This window comes from Xiphophorus couchianus, chromosome 22 (assembly GCF_001444195.1).
Source record: "Xiphophorus couchianus chromosome 22, X_couchianus-1.0, whole genome shotgun sequence".
Taxonomy (NCBI): domain Eukaryota; kingdom Metazoa; phylum Chordata; class Actinopteri; order Cyprinodontiformes; family Poeciliidae; genus Xiphophorus; species Xiphophorus couchianus.
This window is the reverse complement of record NC_040249.1, coordinates 28,699,994-28,718,727: the sequence shown is the minus strand read 5'-3', so window position 1 is coordinate 28,718,727 and position 18,734 is coordinate 28,699,994. Positions and strand designations below refer to the sequence as shown.

The following is an 18,734-nucleotide window of genomic DNA, read 5'->3' as shown; positions in this document are numbered from 1 at the left end:
TTTTTTAAATAGCTAAAACTAAACCTTGTGCTTCATCGGCTCTAACTGCAGCAGGCAAACGTAATTGCAGCGAGTCCTTGTAGAGATGCAACAAACCCGAAGAAGAAAAAGAAAAAGAAAAAACAAACTTCCAGCTTCAAAGAGACGTTCAGGAGGAGGGCGTAATACCTGGGCTACAGTAAGCTCATTAGGCAGAAAATGTGCTTAATTTAAAAGAAAATTTAGAAATAAGGCACTTTTCTTAATGTCACTTAACTCTCAATTAACAAAACATTATAAATGGTCAAATGCTTAAATATTGTCTGCTTTTATGAGTGTGATATCAAAGTTGAGGGCAGGATGAGGATCAGAAAGTTAAGTTTCCTCTGGATGTGGCATGAACACTGCACAGAGGAAGTGAAAAAAAAATTACTTTTTTTAATCAAATAGAATAAAGTTTGACTTGTGGATTAGTCCAACTAAGGTTTAAACAAAATAAATATTTCAGATATTTGACCTACAACAGGGACTGTGGGGAAATGATCTCAGTATGGAAATGATCTGGCAATTTTTGCAGCCATCCAGATAATACAAAAAGCAAAATAGGAATTGGGAAGAAGAGATAATGGTAGAAATGAGAAGCAGTAATGAACTGATATTGAGTTGTTAAAGTGACTAAGAATTAAACTAAGACTGGGGGTTGAAGGGGGTTAGTTAGGTTTTTTTTACACAAAGTACTAGTTTTGTGTTGAACTTCTTTTTTATAGTGCTCAGAATTACTTTTTATCTGAATTAGCAGTGCATTAAACAACTGAATGTTTCTGAAACCATTTAAAACATGTAATACATATTACAGCTGCATTACTGTAGGGGGGGATAAGTGGAAGAGTTTTGAAGAAGGGGACGAGTGGGATGGTAATCAGAAACATAAGGAATGAAGAGAGACGGATGAAAGTGCTAATAAAGGAGGCAGTGGAGGATGAGTTGAAAGAAAAATAATTCAAAAGGAGGCGAGAAAGATGACTGCTATAAAACAAGGACACAAAGAGGAATACGGAAGATGGATGAGATGAAAATACATCTAAAAGAGGGATGAGTGTGACGACAAGGTTGTAAATAAAGGATGAGGTGGATGAGTGGGGTTAAAAGTGGCCACAAAAAAATAAGATGGATGACTGCAATGGAAAAAAAGAATGAAGAGTGATAAAAAGAAAGAGGGAGGAGGTGGATGGGCATAAAGACAGGACTGTGAAGAGGTATTAGTGGGATAAAACATTGGTATTAAAATGATGAGTGGGATGAAAAACTGGCCTAAAAGTAAGGAGGATGAGTGGGATGAATCATTGGCTAAAAGAAGAAGGAGGATGAATGTTAAAACAGAATGACATAGAGATGAGGTGGATCATTGGGATGGAAAGGGATCAGAACAAAAATGATGAGAATGAAATGGATGACAAAGCATTAAAAGAGGGATGAAGAAGATTAGTTGGATGAAGACATTAAAAGCAGGGATGCAGAAAATTAATGTGATGAATAGACATAAAAAAAGAAGATTGCGGTGGATGAGTCTGAAATTAGAGTTGTAAATAGGATAGGGATGAGTGTGATGAACAGGATGAGGGGAATGAGTGTGATGAACGGGTCACAAAACATAAGCATGAAAGCTAAAGCTAAAATTCAAGAACAACAAATGTTGCCTTGGAAAAAATCTCATACTTTTGTGAAGTTGTCATATTAGCTTGAACCATTTAATTCTGACATCTCCCCTGTTTTTCTGACCTCTAAAAATCATGAATTATGACAACATTTAATGATGGCATGATGAGGCGAAGTCGTCCGGGGAGATTCCCCTGCAGCCTCTAGCAGAATCAATGAAATTCTCAGCTGTAGCTCTAAAGGTTCCAGCATGTTGCATTAAAATATCAAAAGAAAGCGTATTCTATTAAAAATAGGCCGGCATGATCAATATTGGCATTTACGCTGTTCAGTGGAAGTGCTATGTGAGAAAGGTCTTTTTCTACAGTCTTGTAGGCTGTGGTGAGAAGCAGAAAATGCTGCAGAATGAACACAATCAGATTTTTTCAATGATGAGAGAAACACCTTGTTTTATGGTCAAAGCTCTTCAACAGAAATGTTGCTAAATATGCTAGTAACATGACCTCAGCATGCTAAGGTCATGAATGAAGTCTTACACCGAACTACCAAGTTAAAGGAATCATGATTTTCATTCTGATGAATTGTGAAGAATGAAGTACCTGTTGATCTGTAACCCAGAACAATGTCTACTGTACTTCTGCTGCACAGCTCATGCAAGTTACTCTTTATTCTCAGCAGCTTATTTCCTGAAAGCACACGTTGTGACTTCAACAGATGCAGTTTTATGACTGATTCCAATCGACAGTGTTACAGTTCCTGTTTCATGCTCATCATTTGTCCCGTTTTTGGAAACTCTTCTTTTCTCAAGTTTAAGACACGCAAAATCTCCAACCACAATTCTAATTAATTACTGTCAAAGGCAAGGGAAAGAAAAAAAACAGATGCTCACTCACTTCTAACACATTAATTACTGAGCTTCATTAAAGAGATGACAGAGTAATGAAGCTATTATTGCACCTTCATCAAGAAAGAGCTTTTAGATTTAAATAGTATCAAACTAAAAAGCCCCAAAACATTATGAAAACATTTCTGAATTATATGTTCTGCACAAGAAAACCATCTGACTTCAAAGATTTCCACTCTGTTTGTCACCTAAACCAGGAATAGAAAGCTATATCAAGAGTTTTTAATTGGCAAACAACCCCACACGACTATCACCAGTCACCTTGGAGCCTCATCTAACCAAACTAATTTTATCCCCAACTTCCTTAGCGTGGGCAGGTCTGATGAAATTGCATGAAACGTCTTAAAAATTCAAATAACATGCTTGGCGCACAGAAAAACGGGGGAGATGTGTTCACGCCGGCACAAGCCGATTGCGTGAGAGTGCAGAAATAGCAGCAGGGTTGGAATCCAAAGAGGAGGGTAGGAATCAGTGGGATGGAGGAGTTTCCTTCATGAAGTTCACTTCCAAGTTTAGATATACTGTTTGAAACGAGTCCAACCAGTCTTACATTAATTATTCCTTTTTAGGGTGGAGGACAGTTGTTTATTTCATCTGCTTACCACTGAACAACTTCTAGAAACTGATTTAAACGAAAGGCTTATACATCACTGTTTATTCTGCAGTGAAATAAGGCAAGGTTATTATGAAAATTGGAGGAGAGAGATTCCCCATATAGTATTTATTTCGGTTTTCATCACTGCAGGAGGCAGGAGGCAAGATATGGAGGAAACAGGCAGGAGGTTTGGAATTTAACAGCCAGGGGGAGCAGCTGAATAAAGAAGGAGTACAGGATGGCTGTTTCTATTCCAAGATGGAAATGCTTGTTTCCTGCAAATACTTGCACAGCTAGGACAACTTTCATCCTGCTAAAAATCTCAGTTGTTTGCATGAATACATACATAAGAAGCGACTGATTTACAACTGAATGTCCTGACTGTTTGAAGCAGCATGTTTGTCATTCTGCATAAATAGAACAAAGTTTTAGTAAGAGTTTAAATGTACTAGAGGCAGGTGTCTGGCGTTAGTTGTACACATATTTGTAAAACCCAAAACAGAAACTTATAGCTCAATGTTGATCCTAATTGAAATATTTAGTTGTTTTTAAAGTATGCTTTAATCAGGTCAATAGTGTTCAATAATAGTATAGCAAAAAATTGAATATTTTATATAAAGTCCAGTTTGATTTTGAAAAAGAATTTGTATTTATTTATTTTTGGCCCTTCTATGGACTGGTGACCTGTCCAGGATGACCCCACGTCTTGCCTGTTGACCGCTGGAAATAGGCACCAGTAGCCCTCATGACCTCACTAGGGATAAGCATGTTTGATAATGAATGGATGGGATATTAATTTTTGATCCCTCTTTTTTAAATTAAAGGGGCAGTACAAGGTAAAATTGACTTGTTTTTTTTAGCTTTACATCATGTGATAACGTTATTCTTTCATCACAAACATACCTGGTGTGTTGCTTTGATTCTTCCATGCATGTTTGAGAAATCCTCTAATCTCCATTGTCATGACTTCCTGAAGGTGAAGTTTAAGAAAGAGCAGGGGTTTTTAAAGAGACAGAGGCCCAATTTCAAGATGTTAAATTACGTAGTGAAATTTCTTTTAAGTTATATTTGATATATATACCATTTTTATAATAACTGAAGGTAACAAAGTTACTTGATTGTGCTATAAAATGATACTATGTGACTGGAAAACATATAATACTGAACCTTAAGGTCAGTTCTGAAGATGAACATGTGCTGTGATTAATTAAAACCACAACAACAGGTGTCTAGAGAATCATTTCCTCAATCACACCAATACTGATAATTTAACAAAAGCCATTATTGGAACCCTGATTGAATCGGGCATCATAAGTGAAAACCCATGTAGGAAACGGCTCCTTTCAGACCAGCTCTTACCTCGACTGGTCATAAAATACTAATATCTGCTCAGCCGATTAGAAGTCAGTTATGAGCTATCTGCTGCATGTGATCAACATCCGACTGTGCAGAACCTCACCCCATTGTAAAACCCAAGCTATTTGTTCAACAGTTATTTGTCTGCTGTTCAGGTGAATCGTTGCACATCAAACATCTCCTAAGTCTGTCCTCCTCAGAGGGAAAAACAAATCCTTCTCCCACTCTGAATCAAGTGGGTTTTTGTTCATTAATTGGCCTGAATGTGTCAGAGAAAGTTTGGGCAGGATGCCCGCGTCCCTCCGTGTTACTATTCCTGCTGTCAGCCTGGCTCGCCTCAGATCCGCGCCGGGCGGTCCAAATCCTGAAAGCAGCATTAATAATTACTAAAAAAGGAGAGAGATGTAACCCACTCCTGAGTCTCTTCTTCCTCTGTCTCTGCTTGTGTTTACATTTTTTTTTACAGTCCACAGTCACATTCATTTATACAGGCCCACCAGCTGTCAGGGAATTGTTTTTTACACCTTTCCTAATATCACAGATTCCAGAGTTTTGTTGCTATGATTCCAGTAAGAATAATCGTGTCCACATCCACCTGACAAAAAGACTTGACATAAATTAAATCTGATCTTTAAATTTTTTCTCAGCTCAAATATCAGATGTTTTCGGCAACCAGTCGGTTCACCTGGCTCTCAACTTAAAAAGACCCTCTGATTCTATTAGAAACTGCGCCTTGGTTTATTTGCCTCATCACAGGTCTCTATTAAATGTTGAGTGTTTCAATTAGCAACCACAGATGCTGCTCAGTGTTTTATAAAAGCGATGATGTCCTTGAGCCGCGGGGGTCACATGGTGCAGTCTTCCTCATCTGGTGCTGTTGGTTGTTTTGACATCGGGCCGAACGCCTTCCCCTGACTCTCTGCCTCTGAAGATTTCAACTTGTGTGTGTTATGATGAGGTTTGAGCTAAGTTGCCAACAAAAGTGGCCACTCGCTCCATAAATTAGCACAGATAAGGACATTCTGTGCATGCATGCACACCAAAAAAAAAAAATGCCTGTACTGTCATGAGTTTGTTGCGGTTGCATGTGCAGCCCTGTTTGTATGTTGGGTTGCTGTGATTTCCATGGAATGACTGCGTATTGTGAGTACAGGGAGTGCTCCGTTGACGTGTGAAACATCAGCTATGACTGTGGAGCCATCTGCTGCGACGGAGTACAAGTGAGTGTGTGTTATAGGTAACATGCGTTTGCAAGATACTTCGGTGGGTGTGCGCTTGAGTTTACCCAGTCTGACTCCCAACAAGTTGCCTGTTTTAAAATATGTGCATGTCTCCAACTTCAGTATTGGTTCCTACTTGCAATAGGAAGAAAACCGGGTAAGAGCAGAACCATGTGCTTTATTATTATACTTTAGGAGTTGTGGCCTCAGCAACAACAAAAAAAGTGAGTCTATTGCTAATGAGGCTATTCACTCTGGATTTCAGCAACAGCCCAAGTAATCCACACAAATTAGCACATGATGTATGTGTAGTAAAATGGAATGCCAATGAATGGGTATTGAACACACCTTTATTTAATACCCTGCAGAAAAGCCAGTTTTACTAAAGACAACTTCAGGACATTTGTTGCATTTAGAAAGTAGCCACATGTATTTGTGCAAATAGAATTATTGAAGTTCTTAGAGCTTTGTTTATACACCTGAAGACTCAATTCTTTCTTCTGATTTGAAGTTGAATTGTGTATTAGCAGCTTTGCTTATTTCTTTGAAACCAGTTAAGAGTTTTCTTGGGTCTGTATTCAGGATAACTGTTGAGCTGAAAGATCCGTTTGATGTTAATTATTCCAAATTTGAAATTTGAAATATATCCCCAATTCCTCATCTAAACTTCAAATTCATAATTTGTGGAAAGTTTCTGTCGTGTTGCAGTCCTCTTTGAAACATTTTGAATCATAAAACAATTCAACAAAAGGCAACAGAGATAACACCAGAGGCAAACAGGAAAAGTGACGACAACATTTATTTGAGCCTGAACAGAATTTAAGTATAGATGACAGATGGATAGATGAAACATACTAAAATAACTCGACTTGAACAAATGGGGATTAGGGACCTGAAACCAGACATTTCACCCTAAAACCATGTGCGGATTCACGAAACGTCGAAAGCTATAATTCAGGCCTCTTTGTGAACAAACATGAAGCGCTGTAAAAGCAGGAAGTGCAATGATAAAAATAAAGACTGAGCACAAAATGAAATCAGCTACAGAGACGATTCTGTGACTGACGCTGAGAACATCTGACAGAACAATGGCAAGGAAGCGACAGGACAGGAGCAAACAGCAGCAACTTCACATTACAAAGAGGAAGCATAGAAACAAGATATGGTGGAAATAAAACTCCTCAAAAACAAAATAGTAACAAGCAGAAGATATTATTTAACAAAGAGCTGAATAAAAACAATAAACAGTAGTAAACATGGAATACCACTTCCGTGTGGTAATTTAAGATTCTTTTTTTAAAATCTTGAATCTTAAATTCAAGATTTAAGATTTAGTTTAGAAGCTCGAACCAGAACTCGTGGATCGGTACAAATTTAGAAAGCAACTGTATTTTATTTTTAACAGTTCATTGGTTAATGAAGTTTCAGCATCTGAGGCCAGACATTCCATAAAATCATAACTAATTTCCCTCTGACACATATTCTGACCTAGTCAAAGTTTTTCACAATAAGTAGAAAATCATTTGAGCACGTTTGAAATAACATTCGCTTTACAACACGTAAAGCAAGAAATGCATCTGAGTAATTTATGAACACCTTCCTTGTTACAATTTCATGTAAGATGTAGAGCTAACACTTTTTTCACTTTAATCTTTATATTTTCCTCGTTTAGTAAAGATCTAGACATCTTTAAGCTTACAAATCAGGCTTCTCCGTGGCAGTACAACTTAGAAAAAATGAATAAATAACCACCAAAAACATGTTTTGCAAAACCCACAAACTTAAGCTCCACAAAATCGTTGTGGATTTAATCTCATCCCCCAGAAAATCCCCATGCTATGAAAAAAAACGGGAGGCTACTGCAAAGGGGGCCAGCTCCCATTAGGCTTTGAGAGCGAGCCAACGGCAAAGACTTGGTGCTTATGTTGTTTGGGTTGTCGATTTTTCATAAAATAACCACTGTCGTTTTAAAATATGTCTAATAGCAGAAACCAGACAGGAAAAGGAGCATAAGGGCCACGGTGGAGGCGGTGGAACAGCTGTAACCGTTACGTTTCAACCACCAACTTTTGCTTTCACCAAACTTTGAGAGCTTTCATTCATGTAACGCATCTTGCAGAAAGACAGCTGACTACCAGTTGAAGTCATGAAACGTTCCTTTGTGCTCCAGAAATCCAAGTGGCTCAGAGGTTTGTACTCGCCGAAGACTCTCAGGAGTTAGAAAAGCTCAGAGTCGCCGGATGTGGGAGGCTGGCCCTTTAAGAAAAACAACACCCTGAGAGATAAATTTTTTCATCTGAAGATGTTCTTAATGAGTTGCGGGGAGCTGAGCGTTTAAGTACATATTTGTGTAGCGCTGTCGTTACTCAATTACCATGGAAACTGAGGTAGCTCGTTGGAGGTGAGTGGGCGTCAACGCGACTTGGATGAACCTTGAAAATGTGGTGGGAGGGACATGGAGACGGGAGGAGAGGGGGGTAGTCAGAGTAAATGGACGCAGATGGAGAAAAGTAAGAGAAACACTAAGATGATCAGAGGTAAAGTTTTGGTTGCTATGAGAAGTTTGCTATTTTTTAATCTGCACCGCACCATTCATCTACTTCCATCTGTCTGGAAAAAATATGTACAAAATGTGTACAACCATGCTGTAAATGTCCATTCTTTTTAAAATTTTGCTGTTTAAAAACTTGGTTATTTCTTCTTTGTTTTTAGTTTTTTGTATCCTCCTGCTTAAAAAACAGATTTATGCTCAAGTTCTCAATAAATAAAACTAAAGCACAAGTTGGACTTTCAGGCACCTTTTTGGTAAAACACAAGATTAAAGCACCTGAAAGCACAAGGTTAGTCTCAGAGCCTGGCTGAATAGTCTGAATAACTTTTTTTTTGTTTTGAATCCTCTATTTTTTAAAGGTGAAGCAAATCCTGATTTGCTTATCCAGATTCATACAAATAAGAAACACAAGGTCAGAATTGTGAGTTTGTACATTACGGGTAAGGTTTGGGGACTTTCTCCTTTTTGAAATAAATCCTTAAAAAGGAAATCATGTTTTCAATTGAGTGTGGCAAACAACTTTTGTGCTTGATTTTTTTTCCCCATCATATATTACTATGTGATGGACTGACAACTTGTACACGAAGTACCCCATCATGTGTCCAATTACTGCAGGAGATAGGCACTAGCCCTTCTCCCCAACCCTGCATGAATAAGCTTATAGACAATGGATGGATAGATTTTACTGTCTAAGCTTGCATCTGGGGCCAATACTGTGTGTGTGCATCTCTTTTTGCTGTTGGGTACAAATATTGTGTTTTTACATTTTTCAGCTTATTTTTATTATCCAGAATGCTTTTTAGGAAGTATGTGACCTTCTGGACCAGCATTTGCAATAATAAAAAAAAGGTTTCTGAAATACAATAAATGTCCAACACAAACAACAAATATGTGGACAGACCAACTTTTACACCTCAATTGCAAAGCAGGCAGAATGGAAGGGAAATATAGTGTTATAGCAGTACCTAAAGATTTTCACCTTGTTTTTGTGATTTAAAAAAATATTATTATAATCACTGACTTTGTGGTTCTATGTTAGAAATATTTGCAAGGAATTTTTCTCATTGATCCCCTTCCAAAATTTACATGACAAAAATGAGAAAAAGTAACAAGCAGATGGATTGGACAAACATTTTGTTCTTTAAAAAACTTAAATAGCTCATTATTAGCAGATGTTGACATAAGTTCTAAAAAAAATTAAATTATTCAACCATAGGATGTTTGGAAAAATATAAGTGAAAGAAAATAAGTCAAGAACTAGAATGATTACATCAAAGGTAGTGTGTTTATTTATTGCTTATGTCCTCTTGTAAATGTGACTTTTTGTTTCTCTCCAGGTTGATCACGGATTATAACTTAAGAAAGAAATGTGGGAATATGTTGATTTTGAGTGAATTCTGAAACTAGAGGGACTGTAATAAGCGCTATAACAAGCAAGTATAGCTTGTAGTAAGTATAGATATTAGCAAGCTAACTAGTCGGTGGTTTCACTGACTAGTTTTAAAACATCATGACCTTAACAAGAGTGGTCAGTGGGGCTCCTGTAGTTTCTAAACTATCACTGCCCATCTTTTAAGACATGACAGAAGCAGAGAAACTCACCTTGTCTGGTATTTCATTAAAATGACAGAACCTTAAAAATGAATGAAACATTTGAGTGGTTTTGAATTAATATGTTTAAAAAAAAATCATACCTAGTTCCACATGTACAATGAGATGTTTATGTCTTGGTCCTTAAATACCCTCTTATGTGTCACTTATCAGAGAGCAGTCCTCCAGGTTGTGAATCCCAGGAATTGGAAGCGCTTGCCGGTTTGTTCACACCTTAATAGTCAGTGGGGCCACACATTTGTCTCAGATCCTGTGAGTTGTTGTTGTCTCCCCTACATGGAAAACATGCGAGGTGTTTTGGTCGCACCGTTCAGGGTGTGAATGGTTATGAAAAATGCCTTGGGAGGGGAGTCAAGCCTGTTTCATGAACACAAGCTGAGCCACAGAGAATATGCTGCTGGATGCCACCAGGAATATGTAAGGGAGACTAAAGAACCACTAAACAAGCGTCAGTGTTTAAGAACCAGGCCCTCGGGTCAACACTCGGCTGTTCTCTTGCATCTCAAGGATAAGGGTTGCAATGTACACATAAACTGTTGGTTATAGAAGAGCAAGGAAAACATCTGTACACAGATATAGAGAGCTGTGGTATCATTGAACATAAAGCTAAGTAACATTTGGAGGGAAGTCATAAATCTCTTGTTTTTTCTGCTGCTGAATATGTCAATAACAATAGTGCAGATGTCCCAGTATTTTGATGCCTAAGGCCTTGTTTACATAGAGCCAGTTATCAGAGAAACTGTAACATTTTTGTTGTGATCCAGCTGCTCTTTCACACGTCTTCAGTGACAAGAGTCTCTAGCTGCGCTTCCATTGACCATATAATCGTGAAATTTGACGTTTCAAAAACATATTTGCTTAGTGGAAACATACCAATTTCAAAACAATAAAATAAAAAGTTTTGGCTCTAGGAGAAGGCGTTTTTTTGGCCGTATCGAAATTGGTTTATTCGCCATAACTGCAATGGAAACACTTTTTTCGCATCATCCAAGCCACATGATCAACATCTGGATATTCCAACTTTTGCAAACTACAAAGAAGAAAATGACAGGAAGCAGTTGGAGGATCAGGGCGCTACATGTTTTTAATGACTTATCGCGTGAATAAGCTTATCCACGTGATATTTTAATTCTGTTTGTTGGAAACAGCAATTGCAAAATTGTGTTTTTTCCATATTATCGGATCATTGACAGTTTTGTGCACATTTGCAATGGAAACACTTCTAACATCGGCCGTTTTTGAAACCAGGTCTAATACAGATCCAAGTCTTTTCAGGAAAAGGAATCTGCCAGGATTGAAGCTAAACTCATGACATAAAAAAGTGCATAAAGTAAATGCTTGAAAACTCATCTCATTTAATTAGATGAGTTTTCAACTCAATACATTTCAGTATTATGTGATCTACATTAGCATTGTGGTTGTGTAAACACTTGATTCAAATACCAATGAGCTTCCTGATGCTATACTCCAGTTAACCCACACCTATGTGTGGTTCATTGTTTGTGGATTTTTCTGTGGAACATGATTAATTTATTGTTTCACTGGATTTTTTCCAAAGTGCTAAAATATTTGTAAGAAAATGCATCTTAGGAAGTACATTATTATTATTATTTTTAAAAAGTACATCATAATAAATCTAGCATATTTTCGTCACATTTTGTTATGATGTGACTCATTAATAATTTAACTTGTAGCACATTTTAATGCAGTTTCAGTCCCACCAAGATAATACAGTATGGGAAAAGTTTCTCCTGCATTAAAATAAAAGAGCTCTTTACCTTAACCATTGTATAGTTTAATGGTGTTTCAGCTGCTCTCTATTCAGGAGTATCTTCATCACCTGCTCCGTTTCAGAATATTTGCATTTGTGCCTTGGCCTCTGTAACTGTATGCACAATTCTCTTTTCATGTTTACTTATTGTTTTTTTTTATCTCTTTCTCTAACCCTTTTAATCTCTGCAACAATAGCTAAGACTTTTCTGAAGCTCTATCTGTTGTCTTCACTGATCCTCCAGCTCATTTTTACTCTCCACCTTCTCTGTTGTTTGTTGCACTCCTCCTCTCCTGTGGTTATTTGCAGCAGGTCTTTCATAATTTAGTGTTGTCATTTTGGTCATCATTATTTTTCCCCCCCATTTTTAAAAACCTCCCTTTTTTCCTCTTGTTCAATTCATGCCGTCCATATCTTTCAACTGTTCTTTTGTTCTAATCTTGTCTTCCATATTTCCCACTCAACAATTCTTTTTTCCTTGCTTTCAACATCCCTCTGTGTTCTCTCTCCTCCTCACTTTGTCTCCTTCCCTGGTTTTCAACTTGACTTTTACAACTTATTTGTCTTTTTGTCATGCTTTTATCTGACTTGAAGGAGTCTCGACATCATTTAATGTGCTCTGCTCTACTCCTCAGACTCGACACGGGTGACCTTGCTTTCTACTTATCCTCTCTTCCCTCCACCGTGTCTCGGCTCTCTTCTCTCTTCGTGGAGTTTGTCTTTCCGCAGTTCTCTGATTTGACTTATTCCCTTTTTGTCATTTCTCACTTCTCTTCTTCTTGCAGAAATAAAATCTCAGCTGTCTTCCTGATATATGCCTCCTCAATTTTTCTCTTCCCCTCCTTGTTATGTTGCAGCTTTCCTTGGACCTAATCTCCTTCATTTGCTTTTTCTTCATTATCTTACATTTGCTTTGTTTCCATCTTGTTTTTCTCTGCTTTTTATTTCAATCCCAGCTTCTCTCTCTCCATTTAATCAATACTTGCTGCTCGTTTTACCTCTCCTTCGTTCCGCTTCCTTCTCAAATCTTGCTTTCTGTTCATCCTTCCCTCCTCAACTCATTCCTCCATTCTTCATTTTCAGTTTAGTGAGCAGTAAAACGAACGATAAAATAATAATAAAAACAACAACTGTCCCATAATTAGAAACCCATCTCCATCTGGATCTCTCACACACTCACCAAGCTGAATGGGAAGTCAAACAGAAGGCCAATAAGATACGCTTGACTGGAGGCCACTCTGATGCGTGTGTGTGTGTGTGTGCGTGTCTGTGCGCGATGGAGAGATACTGTGTGACTATTCACTCCTGTCATTGTGCGAACCTCGTGTCCTCGCGAGCCGCAGGAGGACGAGATAAATCCGAAAGCATTTTTGTCGATACTCAGGGGAGCATTTCAGACTAAACACACCTGGGGGTCAGAGAGCAGCGCCCCACCTCAGCTCAGGAGAAATGTCTAGAAACCAAGGCAGGGCAACTAAAACCTACAGGAATGTATGAAAATGCAGTTTGTATTTTCATTTAAATTCTTTAAGGGAATGATTTATGTATAAGTAAGAATACACCAATATGAAATCTTGGGTCAATGCCAATATTAATATCTGACATTATTAATGCTGTGATGTCCAATTAGCAACATTTACCACTATTAAACATATTATAGAAACATTCTTACTGTTTGACACTATTGAAACAGCAACAAGATGGAAACAAATATCAGTTCTTAACATCAGTCTAGTTTTTATTATTGGACCAATTATGTTAGCTAAGTTATGTTTATCTATCTATCTATCTATCTATCTATCTATCTATCTATCTATCTATCTATCTATCTATCTATCTATCTATCTATCTATCTATCTATCTATCTATCTATCTATCTATCTATCTATCTATCTATCTATCTATCTATCTATCTATCTATCTATCTATCTATCTATGTGTGTATATATACTGCTCAAAAAAATAAAGGGAACACTTAAACAGGTGTTTAACACTTAAAGTGTTCCCTTTATTTTTTTGAGCAGTATATATATATAATATCATCATAACCTTGTCTTATGCCCAGTGGATGGGTGAATGGTGGAAGTGAAAAACTACTTCTGGGGTACAACACTAAAGAGAATGTGTTACAATAAAATATGGGTAAAAACAAAAAGCAGAGAAATTATGAAAAGCGTGCAAGAAAAAAGTGTGTGAAGGAGAAAGGACAATAGATGGCAGAATTTGCAGAATTTATAATTCTATGCGGTATGTACAAATGTTAAGTGCAAATGCCAAGTGCTCATGGAGTTTAAAGAGCAGTCGTGCAAACACTAATAAGATGAAATGAACACATCTGGTCATAACTGCCCAAGGGACACATATGCACATAATTCATACATTTATTTTACTTTTATGGCCCACAGCAGAGATTATGTTATTCTAATAGCAAAAAAAAGGGGTGGTGGGGAGAACTCGTCCCTTTTTGACCTTTTGTTTTGAGCATCCTTAGTCATTTAGGGTATTATTTGTATTTTAGTTTTTGAATAAACTTTACATCTGGTGCTCATATATTAATAATTTATGAATTTTATTTTTAAAATGTCAAATCATTTAAGAGGAGAGCTGCAGGTCAATAAAAATGACATGGTTAAAAGACAAGGACATTGTTTTATAGCTTTTTATTTTACTAGGGGAGTCATTTCTGAGCATGTAGAAGATCCTGATTTGACAGATGGCATTTTACTGCATAACCTGCCTTCACTTCTAACTTATGATATAAGGTGGGATTATTAGCTGCTGTTTTTACACATCTTTATGAGTGTCTTCTCCCTCTTACAATGTGGCTCTTTACATCATTTTAATGTCTTTGGTCAAATTATAATGGTTTTAAACTAGATCTTTAAATGCAGCCAAGAAATCTCTGCGGCTAAAACTAGCTAACCAGAGAGTGAAAATGAAAGAAAGAGACTGAATTCAACTTAATTAAGTTAACGGCCCAGTTCTCAACAAATGTTCACAGTAAATCTAAGCAGGTCAAACTGAAACCTAATTATACTGCAGTTTATTTCATACACTTTATTTCATATTGTCGACTTGAATCCAGTTACTTTGAGTCCCTCGATAGAAACAGTTCCTTCCCTCCTCTTTAGTTGTGTATAAGTTTTTCTCTCTTGTTCATAAGTAAACACTACAAAGCTGTGTTTTACTCAGATATCAAAGCATACCTCAGAATATTCCTGAGTAAACTACTGTGCATGAACAAAGGCAGAGTGCATTATGTTTACCAGCCCTTTAAAGTTTAATGTAATAGGAGGAGTTAGTGTTGTCAAGACTAACTAACCTCAGAGTCAAGACCAAGGGGCTTCGAGAGAGGAAAGACTGACTCTGTGAGGTCATTTTCAAGAGCATCAATGTGGTTAGCTTGTACCAGGGCTTAACACAAGAGGAAAAATTAAACTAGAAAAAGGAACTTCAACAAGTGAGTAACACATTCATTCATCCAACCACCGGTGACGCTAAGTTGCTCTCTGATGGCTGTGATTGGCTGGAGTGGAGCGGTCTGTCTTTTATATCTTAAAACCTCAATGAAAATTGAACACAGAATTACATTCAGGTTGATTGGATCCTTTTGTCAAAGACTGTTCATTTTACCGCTGGAATCTGTTTTTAGGTTTTGTCTATTTTACCACTTCCTCTTTTGCATTGCTGAAGTCCATAGTGGAGTTGGGTTATTTTTGATAAATTTGTATATAGCTATTTAGGATTCTGAAATAGGGCTACAGATTATCTTTGGTTAATGTTTTAATAGTACTTAACAATTTGACAAGGTTGTCATTCAGCCATTTTCATGATATTCTTTGACATTTTTTAAAATACTAATCTTTGAAGCATTATTAATGAAATCCCAAAGGTGATGGACTTATTTTCAGTTTATGCTAAACTGAAAAAAAGTTTATTTATTTAGTTACACTTTCAGTAACTAAAAATATTGAAAGTATTTTTAGTGAACGACTTAATCTTTGTTGCGCAACACACGATTAATGAATGATTGAATAAGTTAATTTGCAATTAATGTAAAACTTCAACACCTGTATCAAATGAATGGCTTGTATGCCATCAAGTTTGGCAAACTTGATGGCATGCTGAGGAGGTAATTCAGTGTGAATCAGCTGTGTCAGAGCAGGGATTGATAGGTTTATTTTGTCATAACCTGCAAAGAATCAGCCAGAGACAGAGATTAGGTTTCTTTTAATTTCTTTTCTGCAGAATAGGAGAATTGAGAACAGACGCGACGAATCGCTGTCAAACACTGTCTGGACTCAATTCTGCCAGTTCTTTCTTTGCATTTCTCTTTATTGTAAAGAAAAAGGAGGTTGGACTTCTTCACACAGAGAATTGACCAACCGTCTTCACATTCTGGAACCTCCTATGGACATGCCCTTACAAGGGCATGTGACTGACCACAACTAATCAGTTACATATGGAACTAATAACACATGAATGTTTAACGTTTTTAGCTTCCAAGCAACCATCCTAAACAAAGTTAATAATATACTACAAAAGAAAGAGAAGTTAAGTACATATAAAAAGAAGAATAATATGAGAGTAATAATATGAAAAGAATAATATGAAAACATAACTTGTAAAATAAACTCATGAGTAAATGAACAGGAGGATAATTTTTCTAACAGGGATGTATTTAAAAGTTGCAGCAGTAAATCTCAAACCTGGAGTTGGAGTTGGTATACAATATTTGCACAGGAACAATTTCTCTGTCTCTGATTTTCTCATGCTCAGCACGTCAGAGCAAAGGTGAAGGTTTCACAGTAAAACAATGTTTTTATTTTATTTATATGCAGCCAGGAGTTTAACACAAGACTACAGTGTCCAGCATATCCAGCATGTCCGAGACTGAAACAAGATTAAGACTTTAAAATGGGGTCTAAAGAAACATTTTGAAACAAAGATCAGTCTGGCTGCCGGTTCTACAACTGCAGGAGTTAAAAAAAAAAATCTTGATCACTAACTTTTGCTTCTTCCACCTTAACAGCCTTTATTGTAATATTTTCAACAAGTAAATAAAAGCCTTCCTAGAGTCTCTGTTCTGTGAAGACAGAACCCCAGTCAGTCCAGAATGATTCAGAATCAAGTTACTGAACAACCTTCAGACAGGCCACATTGATGAGATACAAACTTGTTTTCATATAACCCTTAACCATTTTGATTATGAATGCAGTTACATGTGTTTGTGGGTTTGTGTAACAGAAGTGAGCAGCATGTGGAAGCTAGCTTTGACCGTGGAAGTTGCAATAGCCCCAGGCTTCCCCATGAGATAGTTACATGACGTTACATCTGCAGTAATGAACAGGAGCATGAGCCCAAAGGCTGAAAAGGTTCTGGGAACATTGCTGTCACTGCTCTTCCTGACCCAGTCTGGTCCAACCCAGTTCAGGCCAAGCCTGGACTCTGGTCTGCCCAGGCATCAAGTACACCTAACACCAGGGACAGGAAACCTTCCCACAACCCTTGACCTGTGGGGCAGGCGTCAGTCCATGGTGGCAGCCAGACATCAAATGGACTGGAGGATGATGGGTCACTGTTATCCTGTCTTGTGAGGTAACTCCTGGGAGGCCAAGGTCCTGAAAAAAAAAAAACAATTGCTGGAAAAAACAGGAACTACAGTAATCTGCTCTGGAGGTTCCAGACAAAAGATTCAAACCAGAGCAATAAAAATGAAACAAATCCATATGATGGAAAAAGGAACTATATATTCTAAGTAACATAATAAATAACTGGGGAGATCAGTGGCAGAGATAAAAAATACAACCTGACATGGAAAGGGAAATGAACAGAACTGAAACGTCCCAGGGAACAGAGTGAAATAATCACAAAACATTGAAAACACTTTGAAGACAACGAGATCTTAAAAGAAGCAGGAATCACAATGGTATTAAAAATTAGAGGTGAAGTTTCACAAATTCATAATGTTCTGCTGCTTCAGGCATGGGTATGTGACCTTTGCCATTTTGTTCTGGTAATGAAATTCAAATGTTCTGTTGGTGTCCTCAAGTGGTCAGATTAGCCTAATTAATAATAATAGGCTGGGTTATGGAGTGATCAAATTCAGTATGCTGTCATGTTTCAATCCTGTGGTCATGTCAAACTTTTGACATGTTGCAAAAAAGGAGGGAAAAAAAGCAAATTAAGCATGTTTCCATCTGCTGGTCAGGAGTGACTCTGTCAAGCTATGCAATGTGTAATTTTGTCAGATGTTGACCCTACACATGGAATAATAAACAGGAAGTAAAGGTTGAAAACTGGCATGGACTACACATCCCAGAAAGGTGGAGAGAGTCTTCCCCTCTGGGTTGGAGCATTCCCTACATCCGTTTTAGAGAAGTCAAAAAGGATTACATGCCACAAGCTAGTATAAACACTTTTGAGGAAGTTATTTTGAACTTTACTGTTTCCATCAATTTTTTCTAATGTGATACTTCAAAATGCACCTAAAAGAAGTTTTATTTTCTAATGACATTGTGTCTTCCAACATCATTGAAGTAAAAGGCAGAGATGCCTTAGTGTGGCAGAGTTATAATGATCTAGTAAAGAAAAACAATGGCCAAAACGTCTGCTTGGGAAAATATGGTTCTCTAGAAATAGGACCATGTTTTCTGTACATACAGTCCTTTCTGTTTTTTGTGTGACAGTGATGCATTTAGTTAAGCATGTTCTGCCTCCTAAGTTGCCGCTCGACGCTGAAATAAAGAAATGTCAAACCTCGTCAAGGCATCGTAAATGTGAAAACAGCAGGAAAGAAACTTGGCGCAGGAAGAAGCCATTTAATATGGAAGTAATGTTTTTAAGTGCCATTTTCAACTTAAAAAATAACGACTCTGCAAATCTATCAGTGAAAATGAAAAAAATAAACACTCCACCAAAGACACCAACTATTGACGTCTATGAGAGATTCAATGAAGAGATACAGAATATTTGTCTGCGTTTGGGATGGAGGGTGTTGCTGTTCTTTCGGGAGCAACAATGAAGCAAACAGAAGGCTGATGCTTTCAGACTCAATAAAAAGAGACAAACTGCATCATGAACTTCAACCC

At 37.3% G+C, this 18,734-nt stretch overlaps 1 protein-coding gene across 1 annotated transcript in view; it reads left to right on the top strand.

Annotated features, from left to right (window-relative positions):
• Nucleotides 1-18,734, top strand: part of LOC114138501 (uncharacterized) — a 91,915-nt gene that overhangs the window by 1,524 nt on the left and 71,657 nt on the right. The gene's annotated exons all lie outside the window — the stretch shown is intronic.